The 25,099-nt window shown below is 43.7% G+C and overlaps 1 protein-coding gene across 1 annotated transcript in view; it reads left to right on the top strand.

Moving 5' to 3' along the window:
- CNN3 (calponin 3) overlaps positions 1 to 25,099 on the top strand; it is a 223,335-nt gene that overhangs the window by 35,549 nt on the left and 162,687 nt on the right. The gene's annotated exons all lie outside the window — the stretch shown is intronic.

Genomic DNA, 25,099 nt, shown 5'->3' with positions numbered 1-25,099 from the left:
GTATCAGTACACTCTTTGCCTTCCTCTTCCACTGGCTATCCGTCTGATCCACCGGAACAACCTGCGGAACCGTATTCTCCCCCGGAGGATCTTTCTTATCCAAAATTTGTGGATAAGATGGGAGCCATTTTAAAGTTGGAAGTGCAGAAACTGCCAGAACAGAGAGCGGAGACATTAGGGCTCTTGAAGATCTTCGATTACCCCCCCCCCCCCCTCGAGAACAATCATCGCTTCCGCCACACACCGTGTTGCATAGTGTTCTTCAGAAATCATGGGAGACCCCCTTTGCCTTACCAGCAGTGTCTAGGAAGACTGATTTTAAAGTTTAAACTGCAAAAACCTTCTGCGTACGCCACTCCACAATTACCACATGAGTCTATTGTTGTGGAATCAGCTTTACAGAGATCAAGGAAGTCCAAAACTCATGCCTCTAACCCCCTGGGCAAAGCCAGCCCTCTGTCACCGGAGGGGCCGGGTGAGTGAATTTTAAATTTACACTCACCCCGGGTGCCCCCCCAAATCACCAGAGGACCGTTCAAAAAGCTAGTCCCAACTTACCATCTCTCCGGGACTCAGCCAGCACTGACGATACTCTCACCTAGCACGCTAAAGGCAAGCTCCGCAGGGGCTTCACAGAAGGCAGATTACTATCGCAGCTTTCGCTGCTGCCTGAATTGAAGGAACACTGCGGGACGCCCCTCCCCCCACCCGATCACAGCAGGTGACAAGGAAATACTCAAGGCCTACCAGAAAGACCTCTGATCGGCAACTACACCACCTGACCTGCAGCTAAGCCAGCCCTCTGATGTCACCGGAGGGGCCGGGTGAGTGAATTTTAAATTTACACTCACCCCAGGCGCCGTAGGAGCGTGCCCCTTTGTGCGCCCCTTTGTGCGCAGCCCATTCAAAGCAACCCATAATTCTTACCCACCCCAAACTCCTACCTTCCTCTTCCAAACGCTAAAAAAAAAAAAAAATTGAAGATGAACAAGATCTCTTCTCCAATCAACCCTCCCACTTCTTCTAAGGAACTCTCAACACAAAAAAAACATTCTTCTTCGAAACCTCTACACAATGTAAAAAAGCCAACCTCCATCAAAAACACACACATCCAACTCTCAAGCTATATGCTTCTCTCATTTATACTTATCAATACTCGCTCAATAATTTAAAAAAATCCCTCTATTCAATGACCTACTCAGCGACTGCAAACCAGATTTCATTGCAATCACAGAAACCTGGCTAAAAAACACAGATTCCGTCCTAATAAACCAACTATCCAACCAGGACTACAACATCTCAATTCCCAGAAAAAATAAAAAAGGAGGTGGCTTAATGCTTATATCTTAAAAAAACAAAAAAAGAAAAAACAAACCTTCAACTAAAACTTCGTCCATCTACCATTCCTCCACCTTTTGAAATTGCCTTATATGACTCACCAAAACGTCAGATATGCATTGTTTACTCTCCACCAGGAGCACTTGAGAAAAACTGCTCACCTCTAATTGAATTTCTCATAAACACCTCCCTCAACAAACCCATCATCTTACTTGGTGACTTCAATATACACTTCAACTTACCCTTCCAATCAAAAACCTGCCAAACTATCATTGATACACTATCAGCTCTAAATCTTGAACAAATAATCCAATCTCCAACTCACAAAGCAGGCCACACAATTGACCTCATCTTTATCAACACTGAAATTTGGAAATCAATCTCTACTCACACTACAGAAATACCATGGTCTGACATCACCTAATCCAAGCTAAACCACTCACCAACCTCAACCTAAAAACACTTCAAAGCACCCCAAAAATATCTTACCGTCCACCATTTAACACAGATCTCCTACAAAAAAACTCTTCAATCAGAACTAAAAAACATCAACCTATCTAACGCAGATAATGCTATCTTATCATGGCTGAATATCACAAAAAAAGTAGCAGACATCAATCACATCATTACAAAATATAAACAGTCCAAACACAACAACCAATGGTACAATGAAAATATCAGAACTGCCAAACGTCTACTCAAAAGAAAAGAAAGAGAATGGCAGAAAAACAAAAACCCTACCACACTATCGGAACAATCTAACTCAATACATCAACAATGCAAAAAAGAATTTCTTCTCCAATAAACTCTCCAAATTTCATCATAATCCCAGAATGCTATTCACAATAGTTCAAAAACTTACCAAAACCACCCAAGATTCTACATGGAAGTGACGACTTTGCGGACTTCTTCAACAACAAAATAGCTCATCTCATCCAATCCAACATAACCAAGAACAAACTCAACAGCATGATAACTTCATCCTGGTCAAACTTTGACATCTCCTCTGCTCTTGAAATTAAAACTATTATAAACAAAATGAACCCAGCCAACCATCCATTGGACACCATCCCAATAACCTCCCTCAAAACAATCGAACCAACCATTGCTGAAACCATCACCAAAATCGTCAATTTATTATTGACCGAAGGCTACTACCCCAAATGCCTCAAATCTGCTGTCATCAAACCAATCCTCAAAAAGAACAACCTGGATCCAGAAATCCTCACCAACTACCACCCCATATCAAACCTTTCATTCCTAGCCAAAAGGTTGTACATACCCAGCTAGATGATTATCTGGAGTCAAACAACATCCTACATCATCCCAGTTTGGATTTAGAAAAAACCTAAATACAGAATCTCTCCTCATGTCCCTAAATGACATTATCATCAGAGGCTTTGACAGAGGTGAAAAATACCTACTTATACTCCTTGACCTCTCAGCCGCTTTCGACACAGTAAACCACAATATACTGTTAGAACGACTGTCAAATATTGGCCTTTCTGGTACTACATTACAATGGTTCTCATCCTACCTCTCTGAACGTACATACCAAGTAGTGATCAACACCCCATCAAAAATGATTGACCTCAAAACTGGAGTTCCCCAAGGTTCAGCCTTATCTGCTACCCTCTTCAACACATACCTCCTACCCATCTGCCAACTACTAAAAGATCATGGAATCTCACATTTCCTCTACGCTGATGACATTCAGCTTCTAATTCCCATACAAAACTCACTTGAAGATGCATACACAAAAACCTCAGATATCTCAATCAAGCATCTACGAAACTCCCTGAAACTCATAATCAACTTTGACAAAACTGAAATCATACTCATGGATAAAAAACCCAATCCAACTCCGCCACATACTAGATAAACAAATGATAACGATAATCCCTACCACCCATACCAGGAACCTTGGAGTTACCATCGATGCTGATCTCTCTTTCAAATCCCACATAGTAAATAAAACGAAAGAAGGATACCACAAGCTACTAACCCTAAGACATATAAAGCCACTTCTCAACCCTTCTGACTTCAGAACCATCCTGCAGCTGCTTATTTTCTCCACCTTCGATTACTGCAACTCATTACTTATTGGAATCCCTTCATCATCCCTCAAACCACTCCAAATACTGCAGAATTCAGCTGCCAGAATCCTTACAGGAAAAAAAAAGAAACGAACACGTAACACCCATTTTATCCTCTCTTCACTGGCTACCTATTTGTGCACGAATTACCTACAAATCAATGACCATCATTCATAAAATCCTAAATGATGATCTTCATGGACTAAAAGGCTTAAACATAACCCCCCAAAACCCACAAAGAAACCTACGCTCTAACAATGCAGGATTCTTAAACATCCCCACCTTAAGAGACGCTCATCTTTCAACTACACGAGAGAGAGTATTTTCCATTGCCTCCCCCAAAATTTGGAACACCCTACCCAAAGAACTGAGGACCCAGCACATCCTGAAAACATTTAAAGACCTAAAAACATTTTTTTTCCACAAACTCTATTCTAACTATCTGACACCTGCTCATCCCAGCCCTCAACAGAACTCACAAGCATAATCCTCCTCTTCATGCTCTCCTGATGTACCCTCCTTTTTCACCCCTCCCTGCTCTCTCACTTGATTAAGTTCATTGAAAATGTTCTCCTCACTATTCTGTTGTTCAACTACTAAGAAAAAATGTTTACTGTTCCCAACTACCATGTTAACTCCATTTGATTGTATGCCCTTCTGGAAAACCTGGGATGGGTAGTCAACCTAAACAAGAGTTGCCTACAGCCTTCCTAATCACTGGAATACCTGGGAGTCCAGTTCGACACCCAGGCAGACAAAGTCAGTCTCACCACCAAGAGAAGGTTAAAACTCCAGACACGTCTACGGTCCTTGATGGGAGCCAGCCGGCCCGTAGCTTGGGATTATCTGCAGGTTCTCGGCCTCATGGCATCCACCCTGGAAGTGGTACCCTGGGCAAGGGCCCATATGAGACCTCTACAAAGCTCCCTGCTCTCTCGCTGGAGCCCCCGTCTAGAAGCACGGGCAGTCCGGTTAGCCTGCCTGCAATTTGCTCACAGACTGCGGAACAGGGCAGTCAGAGTGATGTCCGACAACGCCACCACGGTGGCATACATCAACCGTCAGGGCGGAACCAGAAGCCGACAGGTGTCCCTAGAGATAGCCCCGCTGATGGCTTGGGCAGAGGCGAATCTCCAGGACATCTCCGCCGTCCACATTGCCGGAAGGGACAACACCGCGGCAGACTTCCTCAGCAGGGAAAGCCTAAATCCGGGAGAATGGCAGCTGTCCTCCACAGCCTTCCAGATGATTGTGGATCAGTGGGGGATTCCGGACATGGACCTACTAGCGGAAAGGTCCAATGCTCAAGTACCCAGATACTTCAGCCACAAGCGAGATCCGTTCTCACGGGATCGACGCCCTGGTTCAGCCATGGCCTCCAGGGACCCTGCTATACGCTTTTCCTCCGTGGCCCCTGCTGGGCGCCCTTATACACAAGATTCAGAAGCACAAGGGCCTAGTTCTTCTAGTGGCACCAGACTGGCCAACAAGACCCTGGTACGCGGACATGAGAAGACTACTGGCAGGGGAACCCCTTCCCCTGCCTCCTCTCATGGACCTGCTACGTCAGGGTCCCATCCTCCACGATTATCCTGCTCAATTCTCTCTTACGGTCTGGCCATTGAGAGGCTAGACTGAAGAAAAGAGGTTACTCTGAGCCGGTGATAGATACGCTCCTCTGAGCTCGCAAGTTTTCCACATCCTTCACCTATGTAAGGATCTGGAGAGTACTTGAAGCCTGGTGCGACACTCATGGCACCAATCCACATGCGACCACAATCCCTATTGTTTTGGATTTCCTGCAGGATGGGCTTCAGAAGGGTCTCTCCCTCAGCTCTATCAAGGTCCAGGTGGCTGCGCTGTCTTGCTACGGTCCCCGGAGGGATGGCAAGACTATTGCCACGCACCCAGATGTTTCCCGCTTCCTGAAAGGAGTCAAGCACATTCATTCGCCACTGAAGTGGCCAGTACCCCTGTGGAACCTCAACATAGTTTTGGATTTCCTCGCGGGATCCACCTTCAGACCCCTTCGGGGCCTGTCTCTCCGTTCTCTAACTTTGAAGATGGTGTTTTTGCTGGCTGTATGTTCAGCACGCCGCATTTCGGAACTACAAGCGCTGTCCTGCCGTGATCCCTTTCCTGGAATCACTCCAGAGGCTATCCATCTTCGCACGGTTCCATCCTTCTTGCCTAAGGTAGTCTCACAATTTCACCTCAACCAGACCATACCCTTGCCAACCACGGCGGGTCTGAAGAAATCAGAAGGGCGTTTGCTACGCCATCTCGACATCGACAGATTGCTGCCCAGATATCTGGAAATGACACAAGCCGTACGAAAGACGGACCATCTGTTCGTCCTGCACAGCGGGAAGAAACAAGGAGAAGCGGCCTCTCGGCCCACCATCGCCCGCTGGATTAAAGAAGTTATCAGAGCGTCCTACGTAGAGGCCGGGAAGTCACCGCCTCTACAAGTCAAGGCTCATTCTACCAGAGCCCAAGCAGCATCTTGGGCAGAATCTAGGATGCTGTCGCCTACAGAAATATGTAAAGTGGCGACATGGTCCTCCCTCCATACCTTCTCCAGGTTCTACCGTCTGGATGTCCAGGCCAGGGAGGACACAGCATTTGCGAGGGCAGTCCTACACTGTCCTCAGGCAGCCTCCCACCCAGTTCGGGAGTAGCTTTTGTACATCCCACTTGTTCTGAGTCCATCTGGCTACACGCTAGGAAATGTTGAGATTACTTACCTGATAATCTCGTTTTCCTTAGTGTAGACAGATGGACTCAGCATCCCGCCCGGCTGCCGGTATACATGGGTTTCACTGATTCAAGGTAAGCCATGTCATTTTCTTACATAAGAGCGTCCCCTTTGCCAGGTGTTGACGCCTTCCGGTTGGGAACACTGGCGGTCTCCAGCTACTATCAGTCGGTCAGGGGAATCCTGTTTCACTATTTCATTGATCATCAGTACACATATATCCATAACAGCTTTTGCAAGGAAGATTACTGAATTGCCTCACTTCCTGTGGGGGTACATGTACCCGTGCTGACCTCAGATCCGTCTCCAACTGCTAGCATGAGCACACTATACCCACTTGTTCTGAGTCCATCTGTCTACACTAAGGAAAACGAGATTATCAGGTAAGTAATCTCAACATTGTTGCTGCTCCTTATAAAGATAGGCTGTTTTTCCCTTTTAGAACTTCAGAAAGATGCACATTCTATTTAACTGCCATTTCCATAATGTTTTTATTTTTGGGACATTTAATGAAACTGTTTCTGTAGACTAATACTATTCACAGCCTTTTAAGGGAAAACTTAGATTTCTGTCCCCTAAGGAGTTATAAGGAAAACCCCCAATAAAATATACTAAAGGCCAGGACTCAGAGGGTAATTTGAAACAGATTTATTTTTCTTGGTGAGGTCATGTGAAAATCTCTGTTGCAGAAATAGCACTTTTTGTAAATAACATGCAAAGCATTGCACTATTCTGCAACTGTTAGGATATTTTTGGAGCATGTTGTCAGAAATGTCACTTGAGAAATATATTTTATCATGTGAATAAAAAGAGTGGGTTTTTTTAGAGTTTAAAAAATGAAGTTTTAAGTGTTTTGGAATAATTAGCCTTGGGGGACTGGGGTGGGAGTACATGTTGCATACCTGCCATCCCACCACATGGAGCCCTCTCCTCCACACCCCCTGCAGCTCAGGTGCAGTCCTCTCAATCTCCCCAAGATAATTTTTATTTTTATTTATTTTTTTTTTTTTGCTGCTCTTTGGTGGGAGAGGAGTTCCTGGTATTGTCTCCTCTTTGATTCAGTATCTGGGGTATTGGGAGGTGCTGAGGTAGGCTCCCTACTGCTTTTTTTTTTTTTTTTTTTTTAAGACTGGGTTGTTTCTCATGGCCCCACTCAGTGTTTCCTTATAGTGATGCTGTTCCCGTAGACATATTGTGCCTATTCTGCTTGGTAGTTCCTGGGGTGCTCACCAATAGTGAAAATCAACTTGCTTGAAGTGAGCAGGTAAGCATGTTTTTCATTTTTTGCTTATGCTATTCTGAAAAAGTGACCTAAATTAGTAAATTTAGGGTCTAGAGAATATTTTTGAACAAGTTTTTTTCTTAATATTTTACAGATGTTTTTAGGTGACAGTTCAATTAAACATGATAGTTTGATGTTCATGAGTTAAGAATACATTTTTTCATTTTTCTAAAGAGGAATTGTACATACTAAGACTATGGTCCTTAAGGGAAAATGTCTTAGACTCTTCTTATTTTATTTATGTAAGAATTTTTCTATACCGATATTAGTGGCAACATCTCTGTTTACAGCAAAACTACAGAATGGAAGATATAATAAAACAGGGGGTGAAAAAGGGGGGGGGGGGGAGGTTACTTAGGAACCGAGAAATAGCAAAGAAAGAGAGAACAAGCGTAACAGGCTGCATGGAAGCAAGTGCAGACCAGTAAACAGCAAATGCAATTGTAACATAACTTTGTACATAGTTTTAGTTAATAGCTGGAGTAGCAGGGGTGAGAAGGAAGCAGTGAGGCTATTGAGGGTAAGCTGGTTTGAAGAGCCAAGTCTTTAAGTTAGATCTGAATTTTGTAGTGCATGGCTCAAGCCTAAGGTTGGTCGGTAATGAGTTCCAGTGCGTGGGCCCAGCAATGGAGAGGGCTCGATCTCTTGTGGATGTGAGGTGTGCCTTCCTTAGGGGAGGGCACATGAAGGGTCCCTTTGGAGGTTCTGGTGGGGACGGTTAGTGTGTAAGGCGGAGAGGCTCATCAAGCCAGTTGGAGTTGTGAGTTTTTATGGCTTTGTGGATCTCGGTAAGGGTTTTATAGAGGATGCAGGAAGGGATCGGGAGCCAGTGAAGGTCTTTAAGGATAGGGGTGATGTGGTCGTATTTATGGGCGTTGGAGATGGCTCTGGCTACTGCATTCTGCAGCATTTGGAGAGGTTTTATGGAGGAGTAGGGTAGGCCTAGGAAGAGGGAGTTACAGTAATCTATTTTAGTTGAGAGGGTGGTCTGGATGACAGTGTGGAAGTCACTGGCATGAAGTAAGGGTTTTAGATTTTTCATCACATTGAGTGTGTAGAAACCTTTCTTGAGAATTGTTTGTTTTTTCAGGTTCAATTGCTGGTCAATCTGAACCCCGAGGTTTCGAGCACAGTGCTGAGTGGGAAAGGTGCTGTAGGCAGGATAGTTTTCAAGGGTGGGTTTGATGGGTAGATGTTGTGAGATGAGGAGCAGTTCTGTTTTGGAGGTGTTTAAAGCAAGGTGGAGGTTTGTGAGTAGGGTATTAATGGCGTCAAGGCAGTTCCCCCAGAATTCAAGGGCGTTAGTTAGTCATGATGGGTATGATGATTTGCACATCGTCAGCATAAAGATAGAATTTGAGGCCGAGATCAGATAGGAGCTGGCAGAGTGGGGTGAGGTAGATATTGAATAGGGTAGATGAGGGGAGGAACCTTGAACTTCTTGGGAGAGTGCGTGATGGGGGGGGGGGGGGGGGATTCAGCATTGCCTATTTTGACTGAGAATTGCCTGCTGGGGAGAGAGGAAGTGAACCACTTGAGTGCAGAGCCAGAGAGGCCAATGTCGGATAGGCGGGAGAGAAGGTGATCGTGGTTCATAGTATCGAAAGCGGCTGAAATGTCCAACAGGGCAAGGATGTAGCAGTGTCCTTGGTCCATGCCTCTGAGGTAATCAGATAGGGAGAGTAAGAGAGTTTCTGTGTTGAGATGTTTGCAAAAGCCGAATTGTGAGGAGTGAAGAATCTTGTTGTTTTCAAGGTAGTCTGTTAGTTGGGAATTGACAATCTTTTCCATGATTTTTGAGATGAAAGGGAGATTAGAAATGGGACGAAAGTTGGCAGGGTCCTTAGGGTCTAACGAGGGTTTTTTGAGCAGTGGTTTAACCACTGCATGCTTGAGTGTCGGGGACAATGCCTGCGGAGAGGGAACAATTGATATCAGCTATAGGTTTGGCTATGGTGTCAGGTATCATGAGGGCTTTGGTAGGAATAATGTCTGAAGGGTGGGTTGCAGGTTTAATCTTTGAGGATTGATGCGATTTTCATTGGAAGAGGTAAGGTCAAGGGAGTCAAAGGTAGCTGATGTAGGGCATATGCCCACGGAGAGCGGTTGGGGGGAATCTGAGGAGGATGTTTGCAATTTTATTGTGAAAGTAGAGAGCCAGTTCTTCACATTTGCTACTGGCTTCATTGTCTGGAATGGAGGGGGTGCAGACTTGGTGAGTTTGGTAATATAGGTAAAGAGGGCTTTCGGGTTGTATGTATAGTCATGTATTTTGGAGGCATAGAAATCACGTTTAGCGTTAAGTGTGGAGTGTCTGTAATGTAGGGCGGATTTGAAAATGGATACTTTTTGAGAGGGGTCTTTATGCCAGTCTCTCTCCTTTTGTCTGAGATTTTTTATTTGTCTTAAGTCAACAGTATACCATGGTGTTTGATGTTTTTTGGCAGATGGGTTCAGCTCACGTCTGGTGATGGGGCAGAGGTTGTTTGCAATGTCGAGGGTGAGGTTGCTCCATGATTCGAGGGCAGCATCATGAGTAGTGCAATCGAGTTTGGACAAGGATCCGGTGAAGGCTGAGATCTGATCCTCGCTGGGGTAGGATTTTCTGAAGACAATAGAGGTGCTGGAGGCAGGATTGCACAAAGTGGGTGTCTTTATAGAGAGTAAGGTTTTGAAAATGGAATGGTCGACTTGAGTGGACTTGGCTCAGTGGGCATTTCAGGTAAGTCCCTGATCTTTAAAAAAAAAAAAAAACCCAAACAAAAAACAAACCCAGGGGTTTTGCCCTCAAATATAGGGGAGGCTAGAATTGACTTTCTCTTGAAAACCCACACAGCGATAGACTTTTATCTGAGAAAACATCCTCAGTTTCTTCAGGGAATTACCCTCAATCAGCAAGAAATTTGTCAGACTTAGATTTTTGACCAAGCAAGTTATCCTAAAATACTAAATACTGTGCCTTCCATTTAGAGTGGTAACTGATGGAGGTGGAGGAGAGAGGAGAGAAACACCAATTTCACCCGCAGCTATTACCGGGGGAAAGGAGTGACTTTCTGGCCCCGACGGGGTTCTGCCGCGCCTCCTGTGATGTCATCAATCAGGGCCTGGTAAGGGCTTTAAAACCGTCCTGCCTGCTCACCTGTTCGAGGTGGAGGAGAGAGGAGAGAAACGCCAATTTCACCCGCAGCTATTACTGGGGGAAAGGAGTGACTTTCTGGCCCCGACGGGGTTCTGCCGCGCCTCCTGTGATGTCATCAATCAGGGCCTGGTAAGGGCTTTAAAATCAGGCCCTTTTGCGGCGCGAAGCAGACGCTGGCGCGACGCCCCAAGCCGCTCGCGCATTAAGGGCCGCGCGGCTGCTTTGGACTTTTTATCGCTTTTCTTCTCTTCAAAGTTTAATCCTCCCCTCCGCCTCCACGAAAAGATCCAGGAATTAAGTATAAGGAGAGACCGACGAAGGGTAAGCCTTTCATCCTTCTAAGTAATGCCGCATACGAAGAGGAAGGGTAGAGTACGGGTAGATTCCTCTGCATCCTCTACTCCTATACCCTCCCAACCTTTGATAGAAGGGTTCTTTTCGCCGGTGACAGCATCATCCCCGGGAATAAGGTCCGCTGAGGGAATAGGACGGGAACATACCCTACCCCTCATGGACGAATTAACATCTTTGAGCCCGGGCGCCCCTGAAACACCCTCCCCTCCATCCCAAAGTAATCCCCAGGACTATGCTAGAGATCTAAGGCAAATCGCTGGTGAATCGACGGCAGCAGAGGTGGGAAAGGAGATTACTACGGAGGATTTGTTAACATCATCTACTCGAGTAATGGAGAGTAAAAGGGGAGAAGTGAATGTAACACTTAGAGAACTTATTGTACCTGTTCCAAATTTGAAATCCAATACTCAGGAGAGGGGAGTGGACTTGGCAGGTGGAACAAATTTGGTTTCGGAAGCCTGTCAAGAACATAGGGAAATTACTGGTCTCACAATGCAGAAAATATCCAAGCCTAATGTAATTACGCTAGAATCAATTTGGAGTGCCTTGGTTACTTTAGAAAATTCTATTTCCTCTTTAACTCTAGCAATAAATGCTTCTCAAAAAACAATTCAGATAATGGAACCAATGGTAAAATTACATGAAGTACAAATTAAAGAAATGTCTACACAAATTGTAAAGGTACAGGAAACACAGGTAAAATTGATTCAATCAGATGTTATTACCACTAGGAAAATTGAAAATGTTGAGAATAGTATGAGAGATGTAAATCTCAGAATATTAAATTTTCCATCTATTAAATTAATTTCGCCAAAAGAGCAATTTAAAAAATATGCAAGGGATATACGTATGTTGCCATCTGAAGCTATTCCTCCAATAGCCAGGATTTATTTTTCCCCTGCATTAAGAAATCCAATGAATATAGCATCATCATCACCAGATCAGGTTCAGAATATTGGTCTTAATTTAACTACTTTTTTAGAAACCTCAGTAGAGGAACAGGTGGACCATCGGGGAACACTATTAGTTTCCTTTGTTTTCTCTTCTGATAGAGATTTGATTCTAAGATCTTTTTTTCGTAATAGAAATAAGATTTATTATGGTCAAAAAATGTGGGTATATCCTGATATAACGAAGGCTACTCAATCTCGACGGAAATTGTTTCTCGGGATGTGTGAGGAGGCAAGATCATTAGGAGCTCAGATAAAGATAAGGTATCCTTGTAAGTGCATGTTGAAAATTAAAGATAACAGCTACATTTTCTTCGAACCTACGCAATTAAGAAGCTTTTTGGATAACTGTAAAGTTGAAACCAGTATAACCCAAGTTGTTCAGAGGCAATAGAAAAAAAAGGCTGATATTCTCTCGTTAATTCTTATTCCTTTTTTCCACTTTAGTTATGTTCCAGAGTTTTACTGGATCTTTTTCTTTACTTTATATAGTTAAAAACAGAAAAGTTGTACTTTGTTCATTGGTAACAGGAAGTTAATTTCTTGTCTGTTCTTAATATTTACTGTAATTAATTTTCTGTATGTGAAAAATAATAAATTGAGAAAAAAAAAAAAGTGGTAACTGATGTTTCATGCAATTTATTCCCATTCAAAAATGTTGCATCAAAACTTACTACAAGTTACCATTTTTTTCATTTCCATCCTCTAGCCACTAGATATCCTCTTTATCCTATGCCATTTTTTGAATTGTTACCAGTTAGTCCAGTGAAAAGGTCCTGCCTACAATTTGTTTGGCCATTATTTCTACATATTCAAGTGGACTAATAAGGCAAGAAGATATCTGGCTCTGGAACTGTAATTATCTAATTTTTCATTCTTGCATCTTCATATTTCATAATTAGTAGCAAGCATTTTGGGCAGATATATTAAAGCATTTACACATCCTAAGAGAAAACACATTTCAAAAGAAGATTTTTTCAATTTTTCCAAGTTTCCTCTTTCTGGGGGGAAATGGGGTGGTGGGGGAATAAACTAGTATTTTTCTGTTGGTTTTTTCTGGCATTCACATCTCTTGGCGAGGATTCTGTTGGTTAAATAAGGTTCACCAATGTTTGAGCACCCATGACTCCAGGGCTGCTCTATGGGAGTGACTAAGAGTTCTGAAATCCTTGCAGGTCCCAGGTATGTGTAAGCCTCCTCCATTTTTTCTTTTGTTTTTAATTTTTTGTTTACATTAATAGAAATGCATTCTAACTTAGTTTGGGAGGTTGATAAAATCCGGTATAAATTTCAGAAGCAGTGCTTTAAAAGTTGAATAACTACAGAAGAATTTAAGTATAAACGTATTCATGGTATGGCCACCCATATTTAGGAGGCATTCCATTACTATCAATCATTAAGGGAGATCTTACATTGAAATAGTATGTATACTGTTTATGTAGAAGCAAATTAGGGGCTTGTGATATGCTGTGAGTTAAAACTATGTGCTAAAATGCAGTCCTTAATTTTTTAATTTATGCACTAAAAAAAGCTTAACTCCCAGTTCAGAAAGCTAATGATCATATATTCTATATTTCCACAGTGGTGATACAAATATAGGAAGTGGGTGGAGTAAAAGACAAAATTAGTTCACTCTTAAGCAGCCAGAAGGAGAGAAGCTGGAAAGCTATGTGCACAAATGATCATAATCTGAGCAACAAAATTCGAGATCTGCATGTCCTAATGGTGGAGGTGGACTTTGATATGGTTGCAGTTGCAGAAAAGTGGTTCAGTGAGTTTTGGGAATGGGATATGGCCATCCCAAGCTATGTGCTGAGAGAGGATGGAGTACAAAAAAGGGGGAGGAGTAGCTTTTCATATCAAAAACAGTATCCTAATTGAAATGCAGGAAATTGGGGAACTGAGGAAGCGCTATGGACTATCTTAGCAAAAAGAAAAAGGCACTTCATATACATTGGTATGGTCTACAGGCTTCTGAATCAGACAGAAGAACTGGACAATGATTTGGCTGAAGACACCCAAAGGTGGGAAGGAAATGAGTGTTTATCGTTGGAGATTTTAATCTGCCAAATGTGGCTTGTAGTATCTCTGCTGCAGAATCTGTAAGAAATAGATTATGGATGCCCTTTGTCTTGCTTAAATAGTGATGGAATCTATGAGGGGAAGAGTGATATTAGACATGCTTGCAAACCTGAGATATAGTATCTATTGCTAATATCCAGATAGATGACTACATGAGTGTCTGTGATCATTGTGTGTATGGCTTGATATAGTGGCCAAGACAGAGAGAAGTTGCACGAAGATCAAAGTTCTGTATTTGAAAAATATAAGCTTTGTTTAAAATAGGAAGGTACCTTGAGGAGGAGCTTAGACTGGGAGAAAATGGCTAAAATATCAGTGGGCCAAATTAAAGCATCAACAAATCTTTATGAAGAAAAATTAACCAAAGAAAGGGAAACAGGTTACTCCAATTAAATGGATGAAAAAATAAAGGCAAAAGATCAGGGTTCAGAAAGTTAAAGTATCTCAAAGAGCAACTTGGGGAAGAACATCTGGTGAAGCTGAAAAGTCATGAAAAGAAAAATCGGTAGGGCAAAAGCTAAAGTGGAAGAAAGGGTTGCTAAAGTGGTAAAGCGAGGTGACAAAACATTTTTAGATGTATTTGAGCAAGGTGGTATTGTAAGATTGAAAGAGACAAGGATCAATGTGTGGAAAAGATGAGAAAAAAGCAGAAATATTAAAAACAAATACTTGTATGGTGTTTACTAAAGAACATTGGAAGAGCACCATTGCTGGGACAAGAGTATGGACGCGAGTGGGGTAGATACCATTCCATTTACAGATATGTTTGGTTGGAGCTAGCAAAACTGAAAATGGACAAGGCCATGAGAGGCGATTGTAAGCCCTCTGGGGATAGGGAAGTACCTACAGGACCTGAATGTAATTGGATTGAAATGCCAAAAGGTGGATTATAAATTTAAAAAAAAAAAAAAAAGTGCAAGAGCTTCCTCATGATCCTGCTCGTTTTTTTTGTCAGCAATGGCATGGATGTGAATCCTCTCTCCCCTATAAATCTTTTTCGCAATATTTGCCTCACAAAATCTCTCTTGCCTCACTGCCTCTGCAGCCCACAACAGCATTTTTAAGTGCTATTTAAAAAAAAAAAAAAAATCAATGATAACCGAGGGGTTAAAGGGGCTCTTAGGGAAGATTAGGCCATTGCAGAAAGACTAAATGAATTCTTTGCCTCCGTGTTTACTAATGAGGAAGTTGGGGAGATACTAGTTCGGAGATGGTTTTCAGGGGCGATGAGTCAGACGAACTGAATGAAATCACTGTGAACCTGGAAGATGTAGTAGGCCAGATTGACAAACTAAAAAGTAGCAAATCACCTGGACCAGATGCATCTTAGGGTTCTGAAGGAACTAAAAAATGAAATTTTTGATCTATTAGTTAAAATTTGTAGCCTATCATTAAAATCATCCATTGTACCTGAAGACTGGAAGGTGGCCAATGTAACCCCAATATTTAAAAAAGGATCCAGGGGCGATCTGGGTAATTATATAGACCAGTGACTATAGACCTGACTTCAGTGCCGGGAAAAATAGTGGAAACTATTCTCAAGATCAAAATTGTAGAGCATATAGAAAGACATGATTTAATGGGACACAGTCAACATGGATTTACCCAAGGGAAGTCTTGCCTAACAAATCTGCTTCATTTTTTTGAAGGGGATAAAGGTGAACCGGTAGATGTAGTGTATTTGGATTTTCAGAAGGCGTTTGACAAAGTCCCTCATGAGAGGCTTCTACGAAAACTAAAACGTCATGGGATAGGAGGCGATGTCCTTTCGTGGATTACAAACTGGTTAAAAGACAGGAAACAGAGAGTAGGATTAAATGGTCAATTTTCTCAGTGGAAAAGGGTAAACAGTGGCGTGCCTCAGGGATCTATACTTGGACCGGTGCTTTTCAATATATATATAAATGATCTGGAAAGGAATACGACGAGTGAGGTTATCAAATTTGCGGATGATACAAAATTGTTCAGAGTAGTTAAATCACAAGCAGATTGTGATACATTTCAGGAGGACCTTGCAAGACTGGAAGATTGGGCATCCAAATGGCAGATGAAATTTAATGTGGACAAGTGCATGGTGTTGCATATAGGGAAAAATAACCCTTGCTGTAGTTACACGATGTTAGGTTCCATGTTAGGAACTACCACCCAAGAAAGATCTAGGCATCGTAGTGGATAATACTTTAAAATAAAATAGTCAGCTCAGTGTGCTGCAGCAGTCAAAAAAGCAAATAGAATGTTAGGAATTATTAGGAAGGGAATGGTTAATAGAACGGAAAATGTCATAATGCCTCTGTATTGCTCCATGGTGAGACCGCACCTTGAATACTGTGTAGAATTCTGGTCGCCACATTTCAAAAAAGATATAGTTGCGATGGAGAAGGTACAGAGAAGGGCAACCAAAATGATAAATGGGATGGAACAGCTCCCCTATGAGGAAAGGCTGAAGAGGTTAGGGCTGTTCAGCTTGGAGAAGAGACGGCTGAGGGGGGATATGATAGAGATCTTTAAGATCATGAGAGGTCTTGAACGAGTAGATGTGACTCGGTTATTTTCACTTTTGAATAGTAGGACGACTAGGGGGCATTCCATGAAGTTAGCAAGTAACACATTTAAGACTGATCGGAGAAAATTCTTTTTCACTCAACGCACAATAAAGCTCTGGAATTTGTTGCCGAAGGATATAGTTAGTGCAGTTAGTGTAGCTGGGTTCAAAAAAGGTTTGGATAAGTTCTTGGAGAAGTCCATTAATAGCCACTGCTATTAATTGCATTAATCAATTGCTATTAATAGCATGGGATCTTCTTAGTGTTTGGGTAATTGCCAGGTTCTTGTGGCCTGGTTTTGGTCTCTGTTGGAAACAGGATGCTGGGCTTGATTGGACCCTTGGTCTGACCCAGCATGGCAATTTCTTATGTTCTTAAGAAAATAGATAGGATCCTACTCCACCATGTCAGATTAAAAGTAAACAGTGAGCGGGTTTGAGAAGTATTTTGAGGGAAAACTGTCCTTCAGGCAGCCACATTTACCAATGCCTCTGGCCAGACAACAACCCGAAGAACTGCTATGCTCTGGATGCATGTCCTTGTGCTTGCAGCATGCTACAGAACTTATATTTGCTATCTAGTAGTGTGGTATTCTTTAAATGATCCTATAACCATATGTAGGATTAAATTTCCAAGAAACTGTTGTCTATCAACTATATACACTTGTATATAGTTGAGACAATGATTAGAGACTGGATTGACCCCCAGTAAATTGCTAACTTAGTATCATGTAAACTTTGAGATATTAAATAGTCTATTGAGTCTATTCAATGCATATTTGAATCATCTTGGTGCCTCCACTGCTATTTTATTAAGCAGATTCAATTCCTGAATCAAGGCACCCACCCTACCCTGTGCCTCAATCTTTCTATTTGAAAGAGACACATTCATCATGACATAAGATGGGATATTAAAATCTCCCCTAATACAATTTTATACTGTTCAAATCAGGCCGCTTGCATAATGGAGAAGAAACTATGATCATATTGATTTGAGGGCATATATATATTTTTATTTATTTATTTTTGCTATACCGGCTTTCATGACCGGAATCACATCAAACCGGTTTACATTTAACAAATTGTGCAAGGTAAAGAGAACTCAAACCACAGTAACAAGAGCATGGTTAGGAGAGTGACAGTTACAATAAAACAGGGGAGTAAATAACTGGGATCAGGAAAAGAGAAGGGGGGAAGTTAACTGACAGCAAAACATTTACAGGGTAGCAAAAACGATTCCAATATAAAAAAGTTTGTATAGCAAATGACATTGAAAACAAGGTGATGATGACTGAGGAGTGAGTGGTTTCTTATTTAAATCCATTTTTGATAAGGTGTTTGAGATGTTGGGTGTAGGTCTCAATCAAGGACTGGAAAGGCTTTTTTAAAAAGCCAAGTTTTCAGCTTTTTCCTGAACGTTAGCAGGCAGGGTTCCTGTCTCAGGTCTGCTGGGATGGAGTTCCATAAAGGTGGACCTGCTGTTGAGAATGCTCTGACACTGAGAGATTTGTGTTGGTAGGTTTTTGCGTGTGGAACCTGAAGCAATTCTTTGTAAGATTCCCTGATGGGTCTGGCGGACGTGTGTTTTTTTATTTATTATTTATTATTATTATTATTATTATTATCCCAGGACAAGCAGGATGCTAGTCCTCACATATGGGTGACATCGGTAATGGAGCCCTATGTACGGAAAACTTCTGTAAAAGTTTCTATGAAACTTTTGACTGGCACCAGAGTGCCTACTGAGCATGCCCAGCATGTCATGATATTCCCTGCCACAGGGGTCTCCCTTTAGTCTTCTTTTTTCCGCGAAGCAATTAGCCTCGCGGTTATCAGGAGTCCTGTGGGATTCTCCACATATTTTCCTTACGGAAAGCTTTAAAAAACTTCAACCGCAGAGGGTCTCCCTTAGTTTGATCATCGCGGTGAGTTTTTCCCGTTCTCGCGGTTCCGTGCCGTTTTTTCGTTAAAAACAAAATTTACCTGAGCCTTAGGCCGTCGACGGCTGCCCGGCCACAAAATGGCTACAGGTTTTAAAAAATGTCCGAAATGCGCGAGAAATATGTCTATTACAGACCCTCACCAAGACTGTGTACTTTGCCTTGGTGAAGGTCATGATGTAAAAAATTGTCCCTTATGCGCTACGATGACCTCGAAAGGTCGACGTTTACGGATGGACAAGATGGAGCAATTATTCAAAATTCAACTGATTACTGCTCCGTCTACTTCCACACAATCGTCTCCGGCTGGGGCGATTAGGAAAGTGGTCTTGAAGAAACGTCACTCCGGTGACTCGGGAGACGCTCCTTTTTCCTCCCCCTCACCATCGTCCAGAGCGTCCACATCGAGTAGCGAAAAAGGGCGCGAAAAAGATAAACATCGCCATCGGCATCGCAGGCCGCAACCAGCAACCATCGCTCCGATACCCGGCGAGCCATCGGCGGAGGACGGGGCACCGAGTAAGAAAGCCCGGCTCCAAAGTAAGGCTTCCGAGCCACCGACAGACCAACCCTCGCCGATTCCGGCGGAAGGAATCGTACCTCCTCAGGGCCCTGAGGTTGTACTACTGTCGCCGCCACCGCCTCCCCCCATGGGTGCTCTGTTCACATCATCCATGCGGGCGGAACTTGACAATTACATACGTCAAGCGGTTAAGGATGCCTTTCTCGAGGCGATGCCACGGCCTGCCACTCCGGTTCTGCCATCGACACCGGTCATAGGAGGATCTCCGGTTCCATCACCGATTCCTTCACTACCGATGCCAAGGAAATCACCGCTCTCCTCGATGGCGCCGATTCCATTACCGGTTCTACCTAGGCCGCAGCCACCGGATTCAGCATTGCCGATTCCCCGGGTACCATCGATTCCACCACGGCCATCGATCCCGATGGCACCCTCGATGCCTTTTCAAGAGTCCAATTTTCAACCATTAATGGACAAGCTGGACTCACTAATACATTGCTTCTCATCTCCACCACAACCTATAGATGTAGATGACAGTCAAGAGCCAATACCAGGTCCTTCGGGTGTCCCACCACCCCTCAGACCTCAGACTCCACTTTCTGAAATGCCAACTAAGCCTACTAGGCCGTTGGAGCTCCCTCTGGATGATAGTGACGAAGATTTCTCCTCGGATGAAGACCTCCTTTCTGAGCCTTCTCCCCCAGAAGATAGAAGAAAGTCACCACCGGAGGATCTCTCTTTCTCCAACTTTATTAAGGAGATGTCTCAAACAATTCCCTTTTCTCTCATCTCTGAAGTGGACAGCAGGCAAAAAACCTTGGAGGTGCTTCAATTCGTGGACCCTCCCAAGGAAATTCTTGCTATTCCTGTTCATGAAGTTTTACAAGAACTTATGTACAGGATATGGGAACACCCTGGGTCGGTGGCAGCTGTTAATAAGCGGGCGGATGCCACTTACCTAGTACAACCCATCCCGGGGTTCCAAAAAACTCAACTACCGCACCAGTCAGTGGTGGTCGAGTCGGCCCAAAAGAAGGCCAAAAGATTAAAGCAACACGCCTCCATACCTCCTGGAAAGGATAATAGGTTCTTGGACAATCTTGGTCGGAAAATCTTCCAAGCTGCGATGCTGGTAGCTAGAATAAATTCATACCAGCTTTTTATGAACCAGTACCAGCGTGACCTATGGAAGCAAGTGGAATCCCTGTCTCAGCAGTTACCTGACCATCTTCAGGAAGGTTTTCAAAACCTAGTACATAAGGGCCTAGAGGCAGGGAAACACGAGGTTCGGGCCACGTATGATTCATTCGAGACAACCTCCAGATTATCTGCAGCTGGAATAACAGCGAGAAGATGGGCCTGGCTTAAATCTTCAGAGCTGAGACCAGAGGTACAGGAGCGCTTGGCGGACCTGCCCTGCTTAGGGGAGAACCTCTTTGGCGATAAGGTCAAGGAGGCAGTAGCCACCATCAAGGACCATACAGAAACCCTCAAACAGCTTTCTCAGCTGCCACAAGAGGTACATCAACCTTCAAGGAGGCCTCCAAGAAGGGAACAAAGAAAGCCATATTACCGCCCTAGGCGGTATTATCCACCAGTAGCCAGGCCCAGACAACAAAGACCTGCTCAACGGTCTCAGCCTCGCCAAAGACCTGCTAGGCCTCAACAACCTCCGCCTGCGGCGTCCACTTCCGGATTTTGAAGTTCAACCAGAGGGCATGAGTCATTATCAAAATCCCTATCCACAAGTACCGGTTGGAGGCCGAGTTGCTCACCATCTTCAAACTTGGACCTCCATCACTACGGACCAATGGGTACTCTCAATCATATCTCAGGGGTACCACTTGGACTTCCTCACTGTACCAAAAGACAATCCCCCTATGCCGTCTTGGACAGTGTCTCATCATTACACAATCCTGCAAGCAGAATTATCTACCCTCCTGACTGCCAGGGCCATCGAAAGAGTTCCCAGGCCTCAGTGGGGCACAGGATTCTACTCCCGATATTTCCTCATTCCAAAGAAAACCGGGGGTCTACGTCCTATCCTGGACCTAAGAAATCTCAACAAATTTTTAAGAAAGGAAAAATTCAGGATGGTGTCCTTAGGCACCATGCTACCTCTTCTTCAAAAAGGAGATTGGCTCTGCTCTCTGGATCTTCAAGACGCTTACGCTCACATTCCCATATTTCCACCTCATCGACAGTTCCTCCGATTTCTGGTACAAGGTCAACACTTCCAATACAGGGTGCTACCTTTCGGCCTTGCCTCAGCACCTCGAGTGTTCACAAAGTGTCTAGCAGTAGCGGTGGCACATCTTCACAAGCAACAAGTACATGTGTTCCCCTACTTGGACGATTGGCTCATCAAGAGTCATACACAGAGCGGAGCTGTCACTTCTCTCCATCTCACAATAAGATTGCTTCACTCCTTGGGATTTCTCATCAATTACGACAAATCCCAGCTCACACCATCTCACCAGTTGCAGTTCATAGGTGCAGATCTCAACACCATCACAGCAAAGGCTTTTCTTCCGAAAGACCGGGCTCAATCGCTCGTTCTCCTAGTACATTCTATTCGCAATCAATATACAGTCACAGCTCATCAGTGCCTCATCCTACTCGGACACATGGCCTCAACAGTTCACGTCACTCCCATGGCCAGACTGACCATGCGACTAATGCAATGGACACTCAAATCTCAATGGATTCAAGCCATTCAACCACTGTCCACTCACATCCAGATAACACCAGAGCTGAAGTATTCCCTTCTCTGGTGGACATCACCAATCAACTTGCTCAAAGGCCTACCTTTCCAACAACCAGTTTCACAAGTGACTTTAACTACAGATGCGTCCACCTTGGGATGGGGAGCGCACATTGCTCATCTGAAAACACAGGGCAAGTGGACAAAGCAAGAAGCCTCCTTTCAGATAAATTTCCTGGAGCTTCGAGCTATACGCTATGCTCTATATGCATTCAAGGACTGCCTTTCACACAAGACTGTTCTGATCCAAACGGACAATACAGTAGCCATGTGGTACATCAACAAACAGGGTGGTACGGGCTCGTACCTCCTTTGCCAGGAAGCGGCTCAAATATGGGACTGGGCCCTAGCACACTCAATCCTACTACGGGCCACCTACCTAGCAGGCATCCACAACACAGTAGCGGATCGCCTCAGCCGTCACTTTCAACCACACGAGTGGTCCCTCGACCCAGCGTTAGCAATCAAGATATTTCAACGCTGGGGTCAACCAACAATAGATCTCTTTGCGTCACATCTGAACTACAAGGTGAACAATTACTGCTCTCTCCTCTTCCGGCAGAACAGCTTACCAAAGGACGCGTTTGCCCGCCATTGGAACTCAGGCCTGTTATACGCGTATCCACCAATACCGCTCATAACCAAAACATTAGTAAAGCTACAACAGGACAAGGGGTCCATGATACTCATAGCCCCATATTGGCCTCGACAAGTATGGTTCCCCACACTGCTAGATCTCTCAGTCAGGGATCCAATTCGCCTGGGAGTAGCTCCCAATCTCATAACTCAGGAACAGGGTCAGTTGCGCCATCCCAACCTTCAATCCCTGTCCCTGACAGCATGGATGTTGAAAGCCTGATCTTACAACCATTCAACCTTTCAACTAGTATATCTCAGGTACTAATAGCTGCACGTAAACCCTCCACTAGAAAGAATTACTCCTACAAATGGAAAAGGTTTACTTTATGGTGCACTCAGAAAGATTTAGATCCTTTCACTTGCCCCACTACCTCGCTACTAGATTACCTTTACCATCTCTCAGACTCTGGTCTTAAGACGTCATCGGTAAGGGTACACTTAAGTGCAATCTCAGCTTATCATAACAAGCTAGGAGATGCATCGATCTCCACGCAGCCTCTCGTCAGTAAATTCATGAGAGGCCTAACTCACATTAAACCTCCAGTTCATTCCCCAAGCATTCAATGGGACCTGAACGTAGTTTTAACCAAGCTTATGCGTTCTCCATTTGAACCCATAAATACCTGTGACCTTAAATTCCTTACTTGGAAAACGGTATTTCTCATAGCCATTACATCAGCTAGAAGGGTCAGTGAACTACAAGCACTAGTAACTTACGAACCCTTCACGAAGTTCCTTCATGACAGAGTAGTCCTCCGTACACATCCAAAATTCCTTCCTAAGGTTGTCACGGAATTTCATTTGAACCAAACCATAGTTTTACCTACATTCTTTCCTAGGCCTCACTCTCACCAGGGAGAGAGAGCCTTACACACTTTGGACTGTAAACGTGCGTTATCTTTCTATTTAAACCGCACTACAGCCCAAAGAAAATCAAATCAACTGTTTGTGTCCTATGATCCAAACAAACCAGGTAAGGCAGTGGGTAAGCATACTCTGTCAAACTGGCTAGCAGATTGCATACAATTTTGTTATGAAAAAGCAGGCCTTACTCTCCAAGGGCGAGTAAAAGCACATTCAGTCAGAGCAATGTCAACTTCAGTAGCACACCTTCGCTCTGTACCTATTCTGGACATTTGTAAAGCAGCAACATGGAGTTCTCTTCACACCTTTGCAGCTCACTACTGTCTAGACAAAGAGGGAAGACAAGATTCAGCATATGGACAATCCGTCTTAAAGAACTTGTTTCCAGTTTAATCCCAACTCCTTCTACATCCAACCTGCTGTGATTTCGACTGATTCATTTCAATAACAATACCTTACGGTCATTTCAGCACAAAATGAATCAGCCTCTAGCTTGCTAATCACCCATATGTGAGGACTAGCATCCTGCTTGTCCTGGGATAAAGCAAAATTGCTTACCTTGTAATAGGTGTTATCCCAGGACAGCAGGATGTAGTCCTCACGAAACCCACCCGCCACCCCGCGGAGTTGGGTCCGATACGTTTTATTATTTTATTTTTGGGCTAACGCTATTTGCTACAAACAAAGACTAAAGGGAGACCCCTGTGGCAGGGAATATCATGACATGCTGGGCATGCTCAGTAGGCACTCTGGTGCCAGTCAAAAGTTTCATAGAAACTTTTACAGAAGTTTTCCGTACATAGGGCTCCATTACCGATGTCACCCATATGTGAGGACTACATCCTGCTGTCCTGGGATAACACCTATTACAAGGTAAGCAATTTTGCTTTATTTATTAACTTTTATTTACCGACATTCGTGAAACACATCATGCCAGTTTACATAGAACTCAATTGGGAGATACAGTATAACAATATGACATTGAAACAATAGGATGTTACTAAAACGAGAAGCAACAAACAGAAAAACCAAAAGCAAAATACAACAAAATAAATAATGTTAAAGGAAAACGAGGAGTGTAGGTTTGAAAGGAGGGTAGGCCGGGGGGGGGGAGGGTAAGGGGTAGAAGGTAGGAAGGGTGGGAAAAGGGGGATATGTAAGGGAAAAGAAGGTATAGATTGAGGAAAAAGGGGAGAGAAAGGGGAAAAGGAAGGGAGGGGGAGAAAGGCTTGTTTGAAGAAATGAGGGGAGAGAAAGGCAGAAAAGAGGGATACTATGTACAGATGGCTAATGTACATGGAATCGCTTAACTAAGTAGGATTATGGAAGAGTTGAAGCAGGCGGTATTCAAAGGGGTAAAAGGTTTTCTTCAGAGGAAGGACCTGGGAAAGGGGGGGAGCAAGGAGTATAAGGTAGAGCAAGGGGGCTAAGGGGATATTAAGTTTGGTTTGTGTCGGGGTAGGCCTGTCGGAAAAGCCATGTCTTGACTCCTTTCTTAAATTTGTGAAAGGATGTCTCTTGGCGTAGGAGGGTGGGGAGGGAATTTAATTTTTGAAAGGAATTAGTAAGTTGAGCTGGGCATGTTGGTGGATGACTTTGTAAATGGTGGTGATAGATTTGTAGATGATTCTGTAGTGGATTGGTAACCAGTGAAAGTCTTTGAGGATTGGGGAGATGTGGTCGATTCTCCTGGAGTTAGTAAGGATTCTGGCTGCTGTATTCTGAACCATTTGTAGAGGTTTGGTATGGGAAGCAGGGAGACCCAGTAGTAGTGGGTCTCCCTGCTTCCCATACGTTCCCAAATATTGCTGTTAGGAAATATGTTTCC

The sequence above is a fragment of the Rhinatrema bivittatum genome, chromosome 10 (genome assembly GCF_901001135.1).
Source record: "Rhinatrema bivittatum chromosome 10, aRhiBiv1.1, whole genome shotgun sequence".
NCBI classification, from domain to species: domain Eukaryota; kingdom Metazoa; phylum Chordata; class Amphibia; order Gymnophiona; family Rhinatrematidae; genus Rhinatrema; species Rhinatrema bivittatum.
This window is presented reverse-complemented; position numbering and strand designations above follow the sequence as displayed.